Source organism: Pongo pygmaeus, chromosome 4, assembly GCF_028885625.2.
Source record: "Pongo pygmaeus isolate AG05252 chromosome 4, NHGRI_mPonPyg2-v2.0_pri, whole genome shotgun sequence".
In the NCBI taxonomy this organism is placed as follows: Eukaryota; Metazoa; Chordata; class Mammalia; order Primates; family Hominidae; genus Pongo; species Pongo pygmaeus.
In genome coordinates, this window is record NC_072377.2 from 171899894 (window position 1) to 171913545 (window position 13652).

Genomic DNA, 13652 nt, shown 5'->3' on the forward strand with positions numbered 1-13652 from the left:
AATCACAAAATATTTTCTTTCCTTCCTTCCTACCTCCCTCCCTCCCTCTTTCTTTTCTTTTTTCTTTTCTTTTCTTTCTTTTGTTTGAGATGGACTCTTGCTCTGTTGCCCAGGCTGGAGTGCAGTGGCATGATCATGGCTCACTACAACTTCTGCCTCTCTGGTTCAGGCAATTCTTGTGCCTCAGCCTCCTGAGTAGCTTGGATTACAGGCGCCTGCCACCACACCTGGCTAATTTTTGTACTTTTAGTACAGACAGGGTTTCACCGACTCTCCTAAGGATGTTCATCGAACTCCTGTCCTAAAGTGATCTGCCCACCTCGGCCTCCCAAAGTGCTGGGATTACAGGAACCACGCCCAGCCCACACTTACATCTTTAGCACAGTCCCTGCTGCTGCTCTCCCCTCAGCTCAATGTGTCTCTTCTTTGTCTTTTTTTTTTTTTCTTAATTCTATGTCCATAAAGAGTAGAGGAGGGCTGGAGATGGTTCTGCTGCATTTTCTAGTCATCAGTATTCAGAATTGCTGTTAGTTTTCTACTCTTACAACCTCACTGCATTGCCTGTGCACCTTGCACCAGGACGTTTTTGCTGGCTTCTTTTTAATTTGTAAAGAGAAGGAACAGGAGGCCCAAAGGTGATTACCAGTCAGAGCAGCTCATCATTAAAAGGTCTGAGACTTGTGGTAAGCAGATGACTATAAGATACAGGTCAAATGGATTTTGCACTATTCAGGCTCAAGCTGAATTACAAAAATTAAATAGCACTCTAATTAACCAGAGTAGTTAGGACATAATTCAGATCTCTGGGACTCTACCTGATGGTGGATTATAAAAAAAGTTTTATACTGAATAATGTACAAATAACAAAACAAAATAAAACATGCTCTTGTTGGTCTTCCATATACAGGCTTCAAGGGTAAGAAAACATTACAGATTTCTGCAAAAACAGAAATGTTCTTACTATACAAGAGAAAAAAGGTGAATTCTGTTTTTCAAAGAGAATAAAGAATTAACATAGCAAGGGATGAAAGAAGTTTTGCATTTCATTTTTAAGCATTGCACATATCGTGATGTGGCCCTTTTAGAGCTATACCACATGAATGAAACAGGTAGAAGAAAAGGTGAAAACAATATCATATATAAGTTTTATAACTAAATCTGCCTTATTTATTGCTTCCTAAAACTATGGAATACCACCAAATATAAGTTAACACACTAGAATACAACTTAGATAAACCTGAAATTTGCTATAAAAAGAAAATGATGACCTCCACAAAAATTACTTACATATCTAATAAATAGATGAAAAACATGTTAGGAAACTCCTAAGAGAGCCTTGAGATATGAGAGAACACTGTGTGAATACTAGAGAAATTTTGGAGGTGTAGCCTCTGCACAGAAAATAAAAACATAAAATGAAGCTCGCCTTTTTACTGTTGCACAAAAAAGAATTGGGAAGTCATTACGAAATGTGAGCATATTTAAAAGCTGGGACATGGAGCAGGCAAATGCATAATCTGGAAATTAGAGAAAATATTCACCAAAAGAGAATATAACAAAGACTGTGTTTTTAGATATGTAAACTTCAAAGGTCAATTACAGTGATTCAAGTTAAGGTTTAATTTTACATGTTTTACAATGTCACTTTATTAAAATTTTTTCTAAAAGTAATAATAGGATAATAATAACAACTAACACTTAGTGAGCTTTCACTATGTCAGACACTATGCTAAACATGTGCATTATTCCATTTAAGCTCATGACTCCACAGTTTCATGAAGAAACTGTCACAGAATTGTAGTAAGTCGACCAGAGAACTCACTCATAGATAGAGGATGAATGATCAGCCTAAGGGTTTCTTCCTCCAACATCCATATCTTTAGTGCCCTCTGCTATCTCTCTAACCTAAATTGTACTTTTTCCATGAAAACAAAATAAACAACTGATTAATATAAAATTTGCTCATATGAATCCACTTTTAAGGGGCTATAGTCACCCACAATGTATTGCTTGAAATGTTATATGATTAAATTTGATAAAGTGGTTTGGGTGTCTTTCTTTTTGTCCATATCAGAATACTGTTTGCCCCAAACCATGATGCTGTATAAACAAATAATTCTATATTTTGTCTTCTTCTGTGTCAGGGTTGTCCTACAATGATCTAGTAACTGGTACAATCTAGGCTTTAGTACTTATTTAAAAAAGTAAGAGAGTAACTCACGGGTCTTACAGAATGACACTTCTCACACTATATTTTTCTTTATGGCCAGTATGAATAAAGGCATTTTATGCTTGTTTTTTTTAAAGCTACTTGAAGTTTAAAATATTGAGGAAAATTACAGTGGAGTTTTCATCCTTTATAGCTTTGTGCCCACTGGGTCATTTGTTAGGTCAAAAGTGTTTTTCAGAATAAATTCATTGTAAAAGTAAACACTTTTATTTGAGAACAAGAGAACAAAGTTTATGAATTTTTAAATACCTTTTAATAATAGATCTATTCAATGGCAGCCTTACAATTTATAGATATACCAGTAAAAATGGGATAGGTTGTAATATTATAACTATTGCCCTTAATTTTCCGTTATAGACAGCAATGTGTGTGTTTTTCTCAACTTAAGTGAGCCAATACCATGCTGTTCAGATTACTATAGCTTCATAGTACGGTTATATTTTGATAGGAGTTTGTGTGATGCCTCCAGCTTTGTTCTTTTTGCTCAAGATTGCTTTGGCTGTTTGGGGCCTTCTGTGGTTCCACAAGAATTTTATAATTCATTTTTCTATTTCTGTGAAAATGTCATTGAAAATTTTATAGGGAATACATTAAATCTGTATATCACTTTGGGTAGTATGAACATTTCAAAAATATTATTTATGCATATTCATAAACATGGAATATCTTCCCAATTATTTGTTGTTTTCTTCCATTTCTTTCATCAGTGAGTACATGAATCTTTTACTTCTTTGGTTGAATTTATTCTGAAGTTTTCTTCATATATATAAAATTTATTTGTATAGGCATAAAATTGCATATGAGATTGTTTTCTTCATTTCTTTTTTGGAAAGTTTGTTGTTAATATATAAAAATGCTACTGATGCTGTATGTTGATTTTGTGCCATGCAAAACATTATTGAACTCATTTCTTAGTTCTAACAGTTTTTCGGGTGGAGTCATTAGCATTTTCTTTACATAAAAGATTATGTCAAAACGGCATAGCAGTACCATAAAAATAAAGATATAGACCAATGGAACAGAATAGAGAGGATAGAAATAAATTGACGCATTTATAGTCAATTAATATTTGACACTGGTGCCAAGAACACACAATGAAGAAAGGACAGTCTCTTCAATAAATGTATTGGGAAAAGTGGACATCCACATACCGAAGAGTAAAATTGAACCCATATCTCAGACCATATACAAAAATCAACTCAAAGGATTAAATATTTAAACATAAGATCTGAAACTATAAAACTTTTGGAAAAGCAGGGCGCGGTGGCTCACGCCTGTAATCCCAGCACTTTGGGAGGCCGAGGCGGGTGGATCACGAGGTCAGGAGATTGAGAACATCCTGGCTAACACGGTGAAACCCCGCCTCTAATAAAAATACAAAAAAAAAAAAAAAAAAAAATAGCCGGGCATGGTGGCAGGCGCCTGTAGTCCCAGCTATTCGGGAAGCTGAGGCAGGAGAATGGCGTGAACCCGGGAGGCGGAGCTGGCAGTGAGCCGAGATCTTTCCACTGCACTCCAGCCTGGGCGACAGAGAGAGACTCCGTCTCAAAAAAACAAAACAAAACAAAACAAAAAAACAGAAAGCAACTTTTGGAAGAAAACATAGGGGAAATGCTTCTTAACCTTGTTTTTGACAATGATTTTATTTTATTTTTTTAATATGACCTCGAAAGCATGGGCAACAAAAACGAAAAGAGACAAATGGGGTTGCACCAAACTAAAAAGCCTCTGAGCAGCAAAGAAAACAACAGAGTGAAGAGACAACCTACGGAATGGGAGAAAATAAGAAAATATGCGCAAACCATACATCTAATAAGAAGTTAACATCCAAAATATATATGAAACTCAACAGCAAGAAAACAAACAACCCAATTAAAAAACAGGGAAAGAACTGAATAGTTATTTCTTAAGGAAGACATACAAATGGCTACAAGTATATCAACAAATGCTCAACATCATTAACCATCAGGAAAATGAAAATCAAAACTGCAATGACACTCCTGTAAAAAGTAGAGGTGATAGGCCCGGCGCGGTGGCTCACGCCAGTAATCCCAGCGCTTTGGAGGTCGAGGCGGGCAGATCACGAGGTCTGGAAATCAAGACCATCCTGGCTAACACGGTGAAAACCCGTCTCCAATAAAAATACAAAAAATTAGCCGGGCGCAGTGGCGAGCGCCTGTAGTCCCAGCTACTCGGGAGGCTGAGGCAGGAGAATGGGGTGAACCCAGGAGGCGGAGTTTGCAGTGAGCCGCAATCGTGCCACTGCACTCCAGCCTGGGAGACAGAGAGAGACCCAGTCTCAAAAAAAAAAAAAAAAAAAAAAAAAAAAAAAAAAAAAAAAGAGTATAGGTGATATAAACACACACCTCTAACTTTGGGAAGGTTAATCACGGTACATAAAGTTCATAGTACTGTACCACCACATGACTATAACAAGAGCTAACTATGACAGGCACAGTTATAACCTCAAATAATAATACAATTAATAGAGACATAATACAATAGTACAAGTTACAAACTTTTTTTCTATTTCAAGGGTCTTTTGGTTTTATTCCTTGTCTATTTTCATACTTCTGAAATGCCTAAGGGGAAAAATCCAAAATACCTAACAGATACACAGGGCACTGTGGAATATGGGCGCTGCACCTGTTTACAGTCTCATTGGGGGTGGTGATGGGGTGGGGAGTATACAAGGCACGCCTTTAGTGATGAACAATATAATTTTCTTTTATATATGGAACTTACAGGCTAGTTGGGGCGGGTAGAGGGAGAGACACAAACAATAGGAAAATTTCAAATAATATGAACTGCTATGAGAAATATAAAGCAAGGTGACAAGATAGAATAAAATTGATGGGTGAATGTGGCCATTTTAAAAAGGGTGGTTAGAGAAAGCCTCATTGAAGATGTGACATTCAATCTGACACCTTTATGATAAGAAAGAATGAGCCATGCAAAATTCTGGAGGAAGAGCATTCTGGGCAGAGAAAACAAGTGCAAAGGCCATCAAATAAAAACAAGTTTGGTATGTTGAAGAACAGAAAGCAAGCCAATGTAACTAGAGCATAGAAAATGTGAGACGAATGTTGAGAGGAAGTGTATATAGGCAGGGGGATAGGTTTTGGTAAAAAATTGGACTTTATTTTAGTTGCAATAAGAAGTCATTGGAGGGTGATTTGCAACTTGGAGGATTAATTCAGAGCTATATAAATTATCTAAGAACTTTGGATGCCACAGCTAGAACAGTTTCTGGAAGCCTCAAACAAAAACACGACACAGAAAAAACATTAAGAGTGCTGTGAGCCATAGAGCTGCATTGAAACTAGAGCTTAAGCCCTCATATCCAGATTCTACTTGTTAAGATACATCTTATACATTTAACTCATTAAGATACATTTACAATTAACTCAATCATTGTGACATGCGCTGTTTTAGGCACTAGGGATACAGCTGTGAAGAATAAAATTCTTCTTAAATTCTAGGTTAAAGAATAAAGGAAATAAATATACTGTAACACTGAGCAGTTATTCAGGGTTTTAAAAAAATAATCTGGGCCAGGTGTGGTGGCTCATGCCTGTAATCCCAGCACTTTGGGAGGCCGCGGCAGGTGGATCATTTGAGGTCAGGAGTTTGAGACTAGCCTGGACAACATGGTGAAACCCCGTTTCTACTAAAATACAAAAATTAGCTGGGCGTGGTGGTGGGCGCCTGTAGTTCCAGCTACTCAGGAGGCTGAGGCAGGAAAATCACTTGAACCTGGGAGGCAAGAGGTTGCAGTGAGCCAGATCGCGCCACTGCACTCCAGCCTGGCAACAAAGTGAGACTCCGTTTCCAAATAAATAAATAAATAAATAAATAAATAAATAAATAAATAAAATCTGTCTGTGCCTGGTGGCTCACACCTGTAATCCCAGCGCTTTGGGAGGCCGAAGTGGGCAAATCACCTGAGGTTAGGGGTTTGAGACCAGCCTGGCCAACATGGTGAAACCCATCTCTACTAAAAATACAAAAATTAGCCGGGTGTAGTGGCCAGCTCCTGTAATCCCAGACACTCGGGAGGATGAGGCAGGAGAATCGCTTGAATCCGGGAGGCGGAGTTTGCAGTGAGGCGAGATCGTACCACTGCACTACAGCCTGGGTGACAGAGCGAGTCTCCATCTCAAAAAACAAAAACAAAACAAAAATCTATGGTCCTTGCTAGTATTTCAACTTTACAACATGTCAGCATTATTTATCAATTGCGATAGCCCTACAACCTAGTAAAATGCTTCACACATAGTAGATACTCAATAATTCTCAAACCGAATTAAGCAAGATTATTATGTTAGCTCTAATCTGACTGATACACAATATTCTATTTTATGAATGTATCTCCTTTAAAAAAAACGCTATGTCTTATTTTTGATAAATATATTGGGAAACCATTTTTTTTCCAAAAATACTGTTTTTTTTAGGGCTTTACTATATTAATCACTATATTATCTTTCTTCTGTGTCATGCGTTATACCTTAAGCATATGAATTTAATTCTCTATGGCGTATATCTATTTTGGACTTAAATTATATGAAGTCAGTTAAACCCACAATTTTTTTCTAAACAATTTATTTTCATAGTCACTTAAGTATGCCCTATTTTGTTTTTGCACATCATACAGAAAGTCATGAAATGGATAACCTTTGTCCTTTTCCATTTTCAGCTATACGTCCTATAAGAAAAAATAAAACTATTTTTCAATTATTGCAGAAGGCAGTTTAGAATGCTGTTGTATTTTGATCTTTTGCTAGCCTTTTCCTCCACTCTCTGTTCTCTAGGTCAGGAGAACTATGAACAGTTCCCCAAAAGTACCATGGTCTGTTTCATGATACCCATTCAACATTGGAATGTCTTTTCTGTCTTCTTATTCTCCCTCCTAGGTAATTTGTCTTCAACTTTCAGACCTCAACTAAACTTTATCTCTAAAAATCTTTTTTGACCTCCCATATCTGGCTAGTTGCTTGTGTTTTTCCTATTACCAGCACTATCACATGCCATTATCAACTTCTTTTTATAGACTATCAACTCCCTGAGGGCTGGGACTAGTTGGGACAGTTCCAACTCTACCTCTTAACCCAATGACTACCCAATAAGAGACCCTTAATAAAAACACGTTGAATGAATGAATAAATGAATAAATTAGCTGTCATTTTTCCAAGGCAGATTGTAATTTAATTTGTTCTTATCATCTGGCATATTAAAAAGGGGGCTTTGTTCATAATTTGTGACTTTCCCAGTCTCCTGAGTTCTATTTTTGTAACTCTCTTTTATTTGATATAGTTTGATACTTAGCATGTTACTTCAGAACAACATAGCTTTTAAGTCTGTGATAGAAAAGAAAGAGAAGACAATCTAGTATTGTTATAAATCTGCCCTTAGGACCTATTTCTCAGGAAAAGCAGACAGGAATGAGTAGTGGTTGAGGATCTAAGAGCAGGCGGTGTCATTATAAAAACGAGAACAGGACATCATTTCCACATTCACTTTCATTCCTCGATATTCCCGCTTGCAAAAGCTCTGGCTTGATTGTTGACAGTCAACGAGTGAGAACTGTGGTTTCTACAGCCTTTATACAGAAAATCAGTGTGGCTGTATAAGAAGGGGTGAGAAACGGTGTTTCCTCTCATGAATAAAAACTGTGTATCCTGATGTTGCTGACAAAGAGCTGAAGTTACTAAACCAATGATATACTCTCAGGGAAATGTACGTGAAAAGATACTTACTATTTTTTCTTTCTTTTCTCCCCCCTCCCCTAGCTCTTTCCAGCCAATTCAACCGAAGGAACCAGGAACTGAGGAGGAAGGAAGTAATTGACATTCAAAGCCTCTATTTTTAGACACCTTTACACTTCCCTTTGCTTCTAACTAGCAAGGATTTTTCCAAACAAGCTTTTAATTAGCAGGTGAGTTTAATTGATATGTGGGTTTCTCAGAAGGGGAAAGGACTTCAGTGTGGAGAAGGAGGGAGGAAGAAACTCCATCACTCTCACTCACAATAGAAGGACCATTAATTCATTTGCACCTGGATGTTTTAAAGGATCAATTTACTGTAGCAAAGAAAGAAGGCAGAGAATCAAAAGGTTGGAATCTGTCAGACAAGAACAGAGGCACTATAATTTAACATGCTAGGTGTATGATTTAGAACTCGGAAAAATATTGCTACCAACGTCCAAATACAGAAACTAACCTATTTGCGTATAGTCAGGTTCTGTCCAAGTGCTGAGAAAAGAGTCATGTTTCAAAACCAGCGGAGTTAATTTTTAAAAAAATTTTAGTCTGCAGAAAAGTTAAAAAAATACATATTAAAATCACTGTTATTGATCTTAAAGGGGGAGTGCTTCATTAATGTACCTAACTGGTGATTTTAACTCACAAAGACGTTTTAAAAGTTTCATCCAAAGTAAATAGCCTGCTTTCTTGTTGGGGGAAGAGAAGGTGGATATTCTGTGTCCAGTTTTGCAAAATGAGTGCTTGCAGGAACCATATGAAGGTATATACATTATGAATCAGAAAACCATTGGTTGCATGCAATAGAGAAAAATACTGACTAAGGAAAGCAGAAAACCAAAAGAATGAATTTAATACATATTGGCTATTCTCACAATCACATGAATGGCTGAGTAATCAGGCCTCACAGAAAGGTAAGATTTAACATGGCTCTGAAATCTAGAAAACAGAAACCAGCAGAGAATCCCCTGAGGCATCAGCCATCAGAATGACTCAGCCCTTACCATTTTATTTCCTATTGTTATTTAGATGGAAATCCCCAATTCCCAGATCTGACTGGTCTAGCTTGATTCATACAACCATTCATTGACAAAGGAGGTAACATTCTTCAGTCCTACCGATACTTGGTGGGGGAGAAATAGTTCAAGTAAAAAAATTCATATGTAACTTACCTGCACATTGGGCACATGTACCATAAAACCTAAAGTATAATAATAATAATAATAATAATAATTACAATAAAAGAAAAAAAAGAAAAAAAAAAATTCAGAAGGCTGATGCACATTTTGATCTACTCTAAAGCTGTATATATGTGTATAAACACATGCATATAACATACAACCTACACATGTGTATGTAGGTATATACTTCATTACAAAATTGTAGTTATCAAATTTTTGTCCACTGTTCCGGCACCCATGCTCCCTGCCTGTTGTAGCATGATTACAGGTGTTGAATGCGCATGGGGAAGCCTTGTGCACACAAGCACTGTTAAAGTGCAGATTTTCCATCAGCCAGAGTGGAAGTCTGTGTTCCAGAGGAAGAAAATTCTCATTCAACTCTCTGCAGCTAGGACCCATAAAAAAAAAATGGCTGCACTTTCACCCTTTAAGATGACTTTTCAGATTATTTGATATTTATTCTTTAAAAAGCCTTAAATAATAGCTTGGACCCTGCTGAGTTCACCATAGAACTGTCAGAGACCTGTATTTATTAGACAAATGGTAGTTACATGGAACACAGAGTCCTAAGAGAGAAGCAGGTTACATCATCATCTCCTACCCCTAAATTTCTGCTTTCATGATGGGCCCAAACCGAGACACTTAGTATTATTCCAATAGAGAGTCATTCTTTGTTTGTATTAGGAAGGGATAATTTATTATTTAAGAATGATCCACCCTCTTCAGGATAAATTTCGGGGATTCTTAATACTTATCTTGAAAACTACATTTGTTTTTCTTTATTAGGAAAAAGAAGAGTGAGAATGTTTTGAAAAACTATTGCCTGACCTTATGGTTAAACCTAGTGTTTTCTGGTGTAAATGCATTTCTGTCTTGGGCATAATATTTAAATTCATAAATTGGGTAACTTGGCTTACGTATAGGCGCTTTGGATATTTGTAAGAGAAACCTGAAGAGAATATCATATCCAATTACAGTTCTGCCTTGTATGATTTGTGGTCTTTTATATCCTTCTCTAGAATGTTAGTAATGCAAGCTCTCACAGCAAGCAGCTACCCGAGTGTAGTGTGTGCCGACGATAGGAAAGTAATGAAAATAAGAACCCTTGAATGCTGTAATTGGTGATCCAACCTCCTAGACTACTGAAAATTAATTGGCCAGATGTTCCCTACCCAACTGTAATGGGGGATAATGTAGGAGACTGAGTTTTCAACCTTCCCCAGGTGTGCACATTTGAGCAGAGAAAAGTGATTTTGAGTGACATGCTGACAGGTGCAGTGCCCATGTTCCACAGTGCCCTTATGTATCTGTTATATATTTAGGTTTTTTCCCCAGAGGCACTTCAGCAATGTGAAAATAGACAAGGAACAAAACCAAAAGACCCTTAAGATAGAAAAAAAGCTTGGAAGTTGTGAATATTATATTACGCATATATTAATTGTATTATTATTTTAGGTTCCATCGATTCCTGTCACTGTTAGCTGTTACTATGTTTATGTGCCAAACACTGTATTAAGCAATTTTAGAGGTGGCTTCTTATATCATTTCTATTCTTTAGATGCATCAACTGATGTTCAGAGAGATAGAGTCAATCTGCCACAATTACACAGAAAGTAAGAGAGTAGATCCTGAGGCTATAATATCAGAGCTCGTGAGCCTTATCTACTGAGCTATATAGTCTCCAAAACAGCAGATTTTTTCACCTCTCCAAGCCACAGTCACTTTGGTAAGTCCATTACTTGTATTATCTCATTTAATTCTTACAACTACCAAGAGAGTTACAAGTTACTTTCCCCATTTCACAAAACAAGACACAGATGCTAGAAGAGTATGATGAACTTGACCAAGGTCACATGCTACTACAGAACAGAGAAGGTGCCCAAATCTAGTTTTCTCTGACTCCAAAGCCCAGGTCTTAATCACAATGAAGCAGTGCTACAGAAAGGATATGTTTTTTGTATATGAAAATATAGCATCATTGCTTTAAGTCTGACTTTTAAAATTGTCCTTATTCACATGTTGACATTCACAACAAAAACAATTAGGTCTCCATCTTTTCCTATGCAACATTTCCTTTTCTTCAGTTTTGAATGGAGCCCAAAGCACCCCCTGATTAGACCATGAAATTGCCCTCAAGAACTATTTAGAAAGAAAATGTTGTTCTTCTAATAAACAGCACAGCTGTGTCAAAGAGCTTTTAATCCATCTTTTTAAAAGATGTGGACTTTCTAAAATAATGTCGCCCCCATTTGTCTTCTATGAAAGAAGATATTTCAAAACTAGGAACACCTATCATAATAAACCATTAAGATGACTCTAGCATTTCAGTGTATTTTTAGAATTTCATATTTCACCAAATGTTGTTATATATAATTCATGTAGTGGGATATGATGGGATTTGACAGTTATCTCATTTGCGAAGAAGGACCAAATAACTCATTGTCCCACATCCACAAAATAAATTAATCTTGTCCCCAAGCATGAGACTGTTTGTTAGTTTCCTCACCTTAATGGATTTTGTTTTCTACATAATACTTTTTGCAGAAGACTATGACCCTAAACATATATTAGGCTATTGTGAGAGAATGAAATTTCTGAAAATTAGCCTCACAGATCTAAAAATGAAGCATTAACAAAACAGTCTCTACTTCTAGAAGTAAAAAGAGGCTCCAAGTGAAAATTGTTTCATAGGATTTCATTCAGTGTTTCTGTCACTTTTCAAACATGTGAAGAGAAAGCTTAAGTTTTTCCTGCTCTGTGAGTGGATACCATCTGTTTTACCTCAAGAAGGGTCTAGAGTTCTACTCTTCTTCATTTCATCCATTTCAAAGGGTCCCACATTGGATTCTAACATTACAATGCTATAGTTGACTCTAGAACTTTCCAAAAATTAGATGTGTAGGTCTGAGTGTAATGCTTTGGTCCACAAGACATTTAAAAAGCATACATGAGGCTGGGCGTGGTGGCTCACGCCTGTAATTCCAGTGCTTTGGGAGGCCGAGGCAGGTGGATCACGAGGTCAAGAGATCGAGACCATTCTGGCTAACACGGTGAAATCTCGTCTCTACTAAAAATACAAAAAAAAAAAAAAAAAAAAAAAAAAAAAAAGCTGGGCATGGTGGCACACGCCCGTAGTCCCAGGTACTCAAAAGGCTGATGCACGAGAATCACTTGAACCCAGGAGGTGGAGGCTGCAGTGAGCAGAGATCACGCCACTGCACTCCAGCCTGGGTGACAGTGCAAGACTCCATCTCAGAAAAAAAAAAAAGAAAGAATAAAAAGTATACATAAATATAATTAAATGAAAATTTTTCCTAATTAAATTACATCAATATGTTGCGTATATGCCTCACTGAATTTCGACTGTGTTTTCACATTTTGTTCTTCATAATCATGCATATTTCTTATGGCTTTTAATTTTACCTGGTGTGAATAATAGTTTATGGTATCCTAGTTGATCAACTTCCTCGGGGACAGATGTTTCCTATTCTTTTTATTCCCAATTTATTGGCTATTCATAAAACACTCGATAACTCTTTTTCAAATTGAAGTAAGATTACCTTAATGCTGTTGGAGAAACAGAAGCAGTCCTGAGTTGCCTCCTTAAGGGTAAAGGTGAATTGTAGAAGGAGAAGAAGGTGGCTAGTAAGGAAGCATTTGGAGGGAATAGTAACTTGCAACTTCACTGTTTTTATTCTTGGAAAGTTTTCCATGGGAAATTGTGTCATAATACATTTTTTATGTCTCTTATAATAAAATTTTTAATGTCTCATCATAAAAAATTCTAAGCAGGTATTTATAGGATGACTGACGGTACATATTCATATTTTGATTGTAAACAGTCAATATATACTATATAAGTAATATAGGAAGAGCACTTAAATTTACAATTATATATGTTTAAGCTAGCACAAAATGACTTACTTAGTCAAGACATTATCACATATTTATACATTTATTATTGTATTTATATATCATAATCCAGTTACAATAGATAGGTAGATAGATGTAGCACGTGTATGTATTCCATTTACTAAAAGGGTGTGTGTGTATGTGTGCAAATAACACTTGTGGCATCGGGAAGCATGGATAACTTAGCTCTAACCTTTTCTGAGGATATATATACGGCAGAGGAGAAAAACATATCTAGGTATCAGCAATAACCACATCTCAGCTAGGCTTCCGGGATTTCGATATCATCTAAGTGCAAAGCTAATAGTAATTCCAAGAGTTAGATGGCCACTGGCCTCCACTAACAGTGCCCCAGAAGGTGTCTTTTAAAGCCCACTGCAGTTGAGAGTTTTAAAGAGGTGAGAGGATCCTAGTAATATGTTTTTAATAACACTTGTGAGATAGTCAAATTGTAAACCACTAGGCCATTTTGCTTTAATTTTGGCTAGTTTTCAGTAATCAGATGATTAGGAGAAATATACAAGCAGGGATTCCTCAAAAGATTCCATGAAGTGTGATTGTTTACTTGGA